Here is an 11,293-nt window from a genome sequence, read left to right on the forward strand (position 1 = left end):
AAACCAGCAACCTGAAGATGTCACCGTGGGCTCTGGGAGGACTTTCTAACATGTTATAGACTAAACCCTAATCAATTAATGAAAATAAAAAAAAATTGTTAGTTGGTGTGTCCCCCTGGCCTAGTGATTAAGAAACATACTAAGTAACAAAAATGTCCCTGTTTCGATTCCAGACAAGGACTTTTGTTACATGTAATATCCCTCTGTTGCTCTCCACATTTCCTGTCTATATCTACACTGTCAGCTATCAACAGTTAAATCAATTATGAAAATAATCGTTAGTTGCAGCCCTATGTAAAATACAAATAAATACTGCATATACACTTGTATGTACGCATATGTGTAGATGTGTATATACAGGAAGTGCCTAGACCACCTGTCGTTTCTGCAGTAAATAGCCATGTTAGGCATAGTGTCAGACATGATTTGTGTTTTCCAACCAGGAGTGTGTTGTGTGTGCAAACCACCAATTACGCTTGCTCCTAATTACGCACTTAAAGACGTAATTAGGCCTGTCTGTTCCATTGCTACACAAAGCGATATCACACAGTACAGCAAGGCACTCTGTGCAGGGAGAAGGTTCACACATGGGCAAGCAAACATGCACACACACACACGTGCATTCTAATTAACATATTAATCGTGCACACTTAACATATATGGAAAACAACTTGGGAACAAACATAATGGACTGCTAATGGATTTATGTACTGTAGGTTGATTTCTCAAAATGGTCGAGAGAGCTCATACCGCCATTTAAGAAAGTACATGCAAATGAGGAAACACAAAGAAAAACGTCTTCACTACTTTGACAAAATGTGTCTCACATTAGACGAAGATGCTGCAAATAAATATGACACAAGCAAATAAGGAATCACAGTCACACAAATTACCAAACTTACATGGCATAAAGAAAAATTCTGCAAATGCACACAAAAAAGAAGAAGATTTGCTGAAGTCACACATTCATCCATGAAAAAGAGTTAATGATGTTTTAGGTTCTGATTCTGTCTCCAACATTTTCGGCAATACTGGCTGTACCATTGATCCGCATGTTTACAATGCTAACGGTAACAATGAAGATGAGAGTGGTGAGGGTGAACCGAAAGGGTTAAGCTGTGGGCTATAAAATCAAAACAATGGCCTAAAAGAGGCTAAAAATCAGCGTAGAGCTGAGGGGAACTGAGGGTCAGGTGAAAGTTCTCACTGGGTTCATCTCAATGAGCGAACACTTTCACATGACACATACAAATTTAAGCCATTGTAGATATAAAAATATTGAACATAGCAGCTTTAAAGTAAAGTGCATTTATGTCTTTTAACCATTGTACTTTCTGACAAATTGCATCAGTCAGGATGTCCTTGCATGTACTAAGATAGAGGTGTACTTTATACTTCCAACATGCTGCTTAGCATCCCCTCCTTCATCCTCCGTTCCCTCAGTCATATAATAAAAATGTCACCGCATTAAAAATAACCTAAAAAGTCAATAAATGTGATCAAAATAAAGATATGACACCCAGGGAAATCACAGACAGAAGCGCGCAAACACACCTAATCGTTACCTCAACAAGCATGCTGGGGCTCCGAGGCACCGAGCTACAAGAGGAATGAGGCACAAGCCTTCGTCTGAACCTTGAGATATGAGCGGTGTGTGTGTGTGTGTGTGTGTGTGTGTGTGTGTGTGTGTATGTATGTGTGTGAGTGTATTTAGCAGCCCTCACTCTCTAGCTGGCTGCTTAAGAATCCAGTCACATCTCTTGCTAGCAGGCAGGCAGTAAGGCGCTTTCACGCTCACAGGTTTGCTTTGGTTGGGTCTAATACCCCTTTCTCTCTCTGTATGTGTATGAATGTGTGCATGTGTGTGTGTGTGGGTGTGTGTGTGTGTGTGTGCACATCAGCACATGCCTAAATCTGACTCTATGTGTAGCTAACTCCGCACTTCTTTGTTTCTTTACTTTCTGGTTGTGTGTGACAGTTGTGCGTTCATGTTTATACCCTGTGAGTGTGTGTGTGTGCGTGTGTGTTGGCTCTAGGCAGCACTGATAAACCCACTTAGACTCTCCCCTGATCTGTTCGCTCTGGGCTGACAGCCCCCTGCCTTGGCTCACAGACACACACACATAGACACACACACACAGACACAGACACAGACACACACACACACAGACACACAGACACACACACACACACACACACACACACACACACACACACACACACACACACACACACAGAGCCCTCTGCTTTAGCTGCTAGCTGATCTGTGACGGCCTGCCACTCAAATGCAGCTCTGTTGAGACACTGCACAAAGGAGGAGAGGAGGCTGGGAGTGGAGGGAGGAAGAGAGGAGGGGGAGGAAGGGGTGGCAGTGGTGAGGAGGAGTAGGGGAGAGAGAGAGAGGAAGAGAGAGAGAGAGAGAGAGAAAGAGAGGGAGAGAGAGAGAGAGGGTATCAGTGTCTTTCTTAAGGGTGCCTGCTAGCTCCCGCTCTCTGGCTGTCTCCTTATCTCCCTACTCCTCTCTCTCCTCCAACTGACTGGCTTTGGCAGCTGCTCTTCACTCCCCAACTCCCCAACCTAACACCACCCCACGCCATCACCCCCACCCTCTCTCTTTCCCTCTTTCTCTGTCTTTCTCTCTCTCTCTCTCTCTCTCTGTGCCCCATCTCCATTTCCTCCTGTCTTTATTTTCCTACCTGACCGAATGTCAGTTCATCTCCCTCTCATTTACTTCTCGAGACAGGAAGACTTAGCAAAAGATGAAAGAGAAAAAGCAAAAGGAATGAAAGCGAGGCAGAGCGCGCCATGGCGACAGTCTGCAAAGACATTTTGCAAAAAAAAATGTATGGAAGAGAGAAAAACATGGTACACCAAAAGAGAGACACAGGAAAGAGGAGGTGAAGGCAGAGAGGAAAAGCAGATAAAACAGCAGTGCTCATACCTGCACAGTTTGTGTGTAGGATTTATCACTGGGATGCAGCTAACATACAGTAATAATCTATGACCAGCAGCTCAAGACTGGTCGTGCTGTGCAGCTAGCAGTGTCTGAATTTCTACAGCAGCCCCTTAAATATACTCAATTACCATAAACTAACACAGATAATTAAAGGATAGGTTCACCCAAATTAGGAAAAAAATGATTTTTTCGCTTAATTCTAATTAGACATGCAGGTGGGCTCGGTTTAATTTGCCCACATTTTGAGATATCCACCTCTTCTATTTCCGCCTCTGCCAAAGTAAAATATCGGTTTTGTTTGAGAATTTAAATAGAAAATTCAACAGCAACATCTCTTTCTTGAAACGGTGTTACTGTTATTCTTGATAAACTACAGAGCAACGGTTTTCGTACAAACTCTTTTGGTAGAAAGTAGTTCCAATGAAAAATGTTCATAGTGAAGTCTTTATTATTCACTGGAAGCAACACAAATGAAATTCCATTCACTTCCATTGCATTGTATTTCAGAGATAAAAACCCAGACAAATAAATCCAAAACTACCTGCATGACTATATAAACATTAGAGGTAAGTGATTTATTTATTTATTTGTAATTTTAGTGAACCAATCCCTCATAATTATGTGCTTATTTGTACATTCAAGCTGCACTGATAAGTGTTTTATATCTATGATGGAATAAATTACTTGTTATTGTGTAATGTGAAACGTCTCACTCATAGTGATGAACCCACAGATAATTATCAAGCAGCAATCTCTGGGTCTGAAAAATGAAGCCAACACGGAAGTCCCAAAAACTGCATGTTCCTTGAATGGCCGCTTGAGACTGGCTGCAAAAGCAAGTCAATCCCCTTGGACTTCCCTGTTAAAATGTCCAACTTTACACCAGAAATAAACTGGTACAAAAAAACAGTTTGGTCTCTATTCTGTAGTTATCTTAAATAGGGTCTTTTCCCATTTTGGGATTAGCCCAGAAGTTCAGCGGAGTAAAGCACTGCCACGATGGTGACAGTGGAACAGCCCACTCTGAGCTTCAAAACCGCTCTTCAGAAACCTATGGGTACCTATGGCGTCACTGAAGCTACGTCCATCTTCATATGCATATATCTATGATAATTATTACCGAAATCTGCAGTTGCCCTTTTTTGGTTCACTCTCTCCACTCTCATAGCATCATTTTTAGTTTTCAGCTCTGATAACTCTACTGTTCACTACCTGCCCAGCAGCAAACAGCAGACTGAGAAAGTTAGTAACTAGCTAATGAACACAGTAGAGCATTTGGCAGCTAAAGAGGCAGAAGCTTTCTTTCTCTCAGGAGTTGGTGGCAACATAAAAATAGCTAAAAGCACTGAATATTGGACTTGCATTTTGGCTGTAAATATGACTTCAAGTAAATATTAATTCTCTAAAACTCTGATTCAGCTGGATGTCTAAATAGGCAACTGCTTGCTAACATGTTTGCTATAAAATCTTTATAAAAATGCTAATATGTCATTGCTCGTTGTAATGCCCCCAAGTGGCCAAACAAGTCAAATAAGGGAATAAAAAAAAGGTGCTCATGAAAAATCTGAAGAAGGGATTTCCCTCGTTAGTATGTGACTGGGAAACCAACACTATGGCAGCTCCTGCCACAATGTTTCAGTAAAGTGAAGATGGTGTGACAGGGAGAAAACAGTACGTGACAAAACTATGGGGATAGCTGAAGCTTCTATATGTGGCAGACTGGATGGAGGAAGATGAAGAAAGATGCAGTTGGACAGAGCAGGATACCAAAGGACAAATAGGACTTGGAAAACAGAAAAACAGAGCCATGATCCCCAACAAGCCGAGACGGATGACAGCAACAAAGTTGGCAATAAGGTTGAGGTGGGGTAAAGAGACAAAGCAAGGAGTTTGTGGTGGAGGAGAAAAAGCGTGCTCAGCAATATGGATCTATAGCCCTGGGTTAGTGAAGACAGAGAGAACTCTTCATCAGCACCTCAACTGCTGCCGATATCGCTGAGTCATCATCGCCCTGATACACAGCTGCAGGATAAAAAAAGAAAAGAAAAAGGCCTTCATTATCACTCATCAGCCTTGTCATTATCCCTACACAAGATAAAAGCCACCATGTGTATCGTTTAATATGAGAGAATGCAAAAGTATTAACATTTAATTCATGTTCTAAATGAATCAAACTGTTGGTGGAGTTCATCCCCCTTAACTCTTCTTCCCAAAGCCTAGTAGGAGATGCCTGGAGCTATTGGGCATCTTTCCCAGTGCCAGCCTCGCACCTGCCCCTGGCAAAAACAGAATAACTATGCAAAACTCTCTTTCACTCTTGCAGGCTCCCACTCCTTCCTTGTTTCCTCTTTCCCTCTTTCAGTTTTTAATTAAACAGAAGCAGAGGGCTGCGAAAACCTGCTACTAATTACACAGCCGCTGCCTCTCTCTCCCTCTCTTTCTCTCTCTTTTCTGTTTGCTTGTTTCTCTCCCTTCACTTCTCTCTCCCCCTCTCTCTCTCTCCCTCTCTCTGAGCTGAGCTGGAGCTCAGCCAACAGCCTGTGGAATCACTTACCAGCTTCCACGACGGGGGGAGAGAACGTACACTTGTCGGCGTCCCCACACACAAATGCGTGGACTATCACATGCGCACATTGGCACAAAACGTGTGCATACACAGATGCAGACAAGCCCGTTCACAAGTCACAATGTGCAAAATGCAGACTGCCACACACACACACACACACACACAGGTCACACTCGAGACATCCTGACACATTTGTGCTTACCCATTTAGCAGCTTTGCTTTGACTGTGTGTGTGTGTGTGTGTGTGTGTGTGTGTGTGTGTGTGTAGCGTGAGGGTGATCAGCTCCCTAATGAGAGAGAACACTAATCATATTTCACACTGACACATACACAATCACAACATCTGTACTGTGGCCCGCCCTCTCATTCCTCTCCCCCTTTTCCTCCAATGCACAGTGACTTCCTTACCCCTCTCCCCCTCTCCCCCTCTCCCCCCTCCTCACATCCTTCACCTCAGTCCCCTGCTTCCCCTCCATCCTTTCCATCATATTCCCCACTTTCCAGCTTTCTATCACTCCCTTTCCCCCCATCCCTCTCCTCTGCCGTCTTGCTTTTTTTTTTTTTCCCTTTCTGGAGTGATCAAGCAGACACTGAACACACAGAGATAGAAAGCTTGAGGCTGACACCCCTCTCAACCTACTCTCTCCGTCTCCCTTCATCAAACTATGTATCTCTTTTCTTCTATTTCTTTTTCCCTCCTTTCCATCTTAATACAGCATGCTCTTATTTAAGCTTGTGCTTTGAATAGGGTGGCGGCGACACTGTAATTTAACAACGGGTAGTCCAATCCATCACACAGACAATGTACACACACTGCTGCCATGCATCACCTGCAGGCGAGTGTGTGCATTTGTGGCTGTGGTGTGTTTGAGTAAGAGAGAGCAAAACAGTAAATCAGTGCGAAGCAAAAAGGGGGCAAAGGGAAGAAAACTGAGGGGGGGGTGGGAGTGGGGGGGGGGCACAGAGAGAAGGGAAGGAAGTGATGGCAGAGATAACACAGAGTGTGATATAAAGACAAGTGTAGAGTCACATCCGCAGAGGAAACACACAATAATGGCTCTGAGCAGTGTTTGACAGAGCAGGGAGTGATAAAACAGGAGTGGTAGCTTGATGATAGGAGGTAGAGGGAGCAGATAGAGAGATGCAGCTTTATAAAGTAGCTGGACAGCAGGAGTGGGCGGGATGCAGGAGCCCCCTCTGCTGCAATCAAGCCTCTGTCACCATCTGGACGCCATTTTAAAACCATCAGCTCTGGCTCCCCATGTAAACAAGGGCGCGACCCCAAACATGCTCCCCTCACTAAATGGGCTTTTGCTGGCAGCTGCAGACCCCAAAATGGCTGACTTTGTGGGGCGAGAACTGGAGCCAGAATGGCTGACTGACTGTATTACGGGGGAGGGCGTTCTGTTCTTCATTACTGCAGAATTTCTGACTGTGTACAAAAGATGTTAGATTGTCATTTATCCAACATGTGTTAGTAGCAGTGAGTTGAGCGCTCCAGCACCTCCATAACTGATGACTTTGAGGAAGGAAGGGATGCATGGTGTCTGGTTCAATTGAATTTTACATTTGTTCCGGTCTGTAGACAGATAGACAAGATAAGGACAGAGCATGTGCTGGCTCATCAGTAAATCACTATTCTTTTAATGCAGAACCAATTTGTGAGGAGCTAATGGTCATGAACATTAAGTTAACATGATTTAAAATTGGAATCTAATCTTAGATGTTCATGCAATCTGTATCCAAAAGGTGGCCAAATTCTTTCCATTTAACCAGTAATAACAGTTCAGACAGCAACTAACAGACTAGACTTATGGGGTCAATAAAATATCAAAAAATGAATAAATAAATAAAATAAAAGCCCAAGTTGACATCTTTAAATAGTTTGTTTTGTCTGACCAACAGTTTACAATCGGATGATATTTCAATTAAAATGATAGAAGACAAACCACCAAATGCCAGAACCAATTAATGTTTGGCATTTTTGCTTAAAAAAATACACAAATGACTAAGTGATTACTAAAATAGTTGTTATTAATATATTCTGTTGATTGACTTACTGATTAATGAACTATTAGTTTCAGTAGGGATATACAGTTATATCACTAAGCCGACACAAATTTTATTTTGAAAAAAAAAGATTGTTGCTGCGAGTACAGGTCAACCAAACGGGTCCACCTCTTTGTCTAAAATAAAGCCACTGTGGCCTTTCCATTAACAGGTTCATTTTAATTGGCATTTAGATTAACACAAACAAATAAGCAAACAAGGATTATGAATGGCAGATTATTGAGAATTATGATGTGCTTACATGGATGTGGGACAGAGATAGAGAGATAGAGTCTGACAGTGAAAAACAGAGGGAGCATGTCAGAGGGATGTGTGTATTCCTACGGGGGATTGAGTGTGTGCGTGTGTGTGTGTGTGTGTGTGTGTGTGTGTGTGTGTGAGCAACAGAAAGAGAAACAGTTGAAGATCTGATGCAAAGTTCAGACACACGCACACACGCGTGCACACACACAGACAGACATATTGCAAGCAGCAGTGCGATAATGACATGGAAATGATATGGTAATGATATGGTAATCTGGCAACATTATTCTGCCCACCAGAGACTAGGAGGGAGAAGAACCTGCCACAAACTACACACAAACTACACACAAACTACACACACACACAAACTACACACACACACACACACACACAGAGACCAATGCACTGGGATAAGGTGAAAACTGTGGACTGACATGGCAAAGAAGAGTTTCACCAGTGTGGGGGAAGGGGTGTGTCACTGTCGAAATGTTGATGGTGAGAGGAAGTCTCTTAGACTGATTACACACAAACACATTTTTAAAGGTGAATTATAATATATTGCAAAGTGCACCACTTTTCAAAACGTACAAAAAAAAAAAACTGTGCTACAGAAGTAAATGTTTATAAATGGAGGTCCACTCACTTGACTTTTTCCAGAGCTTTTGAGTCTTAAGAATAAAAACTGAGCAAACTCGTCACCACAAAGTTGTTTCGTTCTGAGATGTTTCTAATATTCTGTTCGACCCATTTATATCAATGTGTGTGGGCTAAATAACAGAAACACCTAATTACCTAAAATTCAACAGCATCACAAGCTGCAGCCTCCAAAACGACCATACAGCTGAACTAACGTATTAAAACCTTCATGAAGGTAGGATTTATTGCTGGACTGTAGTATTAGACTGCATGGTTTAAGCCAGCTCTACCTGTATAGATATATAGAGTTTATACATTACAGTCTGAACAAACCTAAAAACAGACTTAAAGCATCAAAATAGAGTACACCATAAAGGACTGGACTATTAATAGACCTTTTATTACACAGGCTGAAACTTTTTACGATGAATACAACACTGCCACCCTCTGGATAAACCTCTATACTGCAGTATTTATAAAGTACACTATATACAATATACTGACTGTACAAGAAGGGAGGAATAATTGTTACATGAGCATAAGAAAATCACACGAAATTAAAGTGTTAAGTGGAATTGCAGATCTTTTATCAATATGCATGACAATGGGTAGTCCATTAAAAAATATAATTTCAGCAATAATATAAATAATACTAAACAAAATATGTAATAAATACATATTCACAGTATATTCATACATACATATATATACATATATATGTAAATATATATATTCCGTGTAGTTCACTAATAAACTAAAACTAACTATAAACCTAAACTAAAAATCCATTTATTCTTCAGGTGACTTAGTGTTTATAGAATGTAATTGAGGTTTTTCCGACCCTTTTGTATGAAATATTAAAGATTACAGTTTTGTTGTGATATTTGTATCTATTTAAATTTACTGTAGGATTTTAATATCGAATATACAAGTAAAAGGCTCCGATGATTCAAGTCATTCCTGGATGAAGGAGTAAAGTAAGGGAAAGGAAATTAACAAAAACAATCCACAGCATGAAAGTTCATTCTTGACCTTGGAAACTCAAAATCCTCCAGTCTACAAGCTTTTCCAGAGCTTTCAACAGCATCTTGTAGTCATCTTTAGTGGATGTTGTTTGCTCAGTTATAATTATTTCAAACAACTCCTACAATGTCTATACTGTATATTTGTGTTTTTTTTTTAGTTTGCTGCGTAAACTCCATTAGGTGAGGGAGGCTGCAAGATGCATAGGAAGAAGGTAAGTGAACCTTCAGTGAAGATTTTTTAAATGTGAAAAAATAAAGCTATTTCCAAAGGTAAACTGAATGTTCCCATCCCATTTTTCTCTCTGTCTTCCTCCCTAGTCGTCAGTGTTTCCCTAGCTACTCCCCTTTAAGTGGCTGTGATTGACAGGTGGGCTATATCCATGCAATATCACCCAGCGCACGTTCCTATTCCCTCCTGGAGCCTTCATCCGCCGGTCAAATTAACCTTCCGTGCCAACGGGAGGGGGCCCTGCGTGGGCCAATCAGCAGGTGATTAGGCCGGGGGTGGGAGGGGTGAGGGGTCACCGCGATGGGGCCATCGCAAGCCTGATTGGTTTCAATCAGCGGCCAGCCGCAAGGACAGCTGGGAGCTGAGCCGCACTGAGCGCTAATCAACGCGTCCCACAGTGAGGCATGAACACTCACTACACACACACACACACACACACACACACACACACACACGTAGATTGATGTTGGCATATACACACTGACAACATGGACGTCACTGTGTGTACACATTCACACAGAGACACACAAATACACACAGCAAGACATGGGAAGCAGAAATGAACAGTCAAGACCACAACAGATAAACAGAAAATCCCGTAATGGAAAACCAGAGAAAAGAGAGAGAGGGGGGGGGGGGGGGGGGGGGAGAGATACTCAGAGCAACCACAGAATCTCACAGTAAATTGAATGACTAATTGCATTGGATTCGTTAATTTGACCACTGGCACATCTGATAGGGACCCGTGACGTTGGTTATCAATGCTCTGTGCTACAAACCACAACAACACATCTACTGTGATGTCTGAAAATGTGGAACAATCCAGATTCTCTCCGCTATGTCTCGTGTTATGCTACTTCTTGTTCAAATCGCAGTAAAGCACAGCGTTGACCAATCACTGATCAGATGAGATGAGAGAAGTCACAAAGAGCATATTATATAGCTGCTGTTCGTGGGTTGAAAGTGGAAAAGACACATTGATCTGCTCTGGTTTCTATTCATGACAGTGTTACTGACTCCTTTGGGTGGAGAAATGTCGTACAGCACAGCTACAGGAGGAGGATTTGGGTCTGTTTTGACCTGCTCAAAGTTGTTTTTCCAAACGCTTTGTTTCCAAAAATGTGAAATAACCAGTTTCACAGCAACACTGCCACCAGCATTTCATATTTGACCTATTAATGGCACTGTCAACATGCCACTGCTCGTCTCTTCTTTTACTCCCTTCAAGGAAGAGAAAAATATAAAACTACTTCCTTCAAAAATACACAATGAATGAATAGGTATTTGAATAGGTTATCTCTCATTTCTCATAACATTTAAGAGATTCACCTTTTGAAAAATAGATAATTAGATAATTAGTCACCTTTGTCGTCACTTTTTCCATCTTCACAAGGTGCAGTATGAGACAAAGGTAAACACTAATTTCAGAGGAACTGCAGTGTATGTATCATTCATACTTTATTAGACTTGAAGATGAGACTGACTTAAGAGAAAAGTTAATTTTCATTTTTTAACATATGATTTCTTTTCCGGTCTAAGGTTTATGTGAAAGAATCTCAATAGAGAGC

Source organism: Seriola aureovittata, chromosome 19 (assembly GCF_021018895.1).
Source record: "Seriola aureovittata isolate HTS-2021-v1 ecotype China chromosome 19, ASM2101889v1, whole genome shotgun sequence".
NCBI classification, from domain to species: Eukaryota; Metazoa; Chordata; class Actinopteri; order Carangiformes; family Carangidae; genus Seriola; species Seriola aureovittata.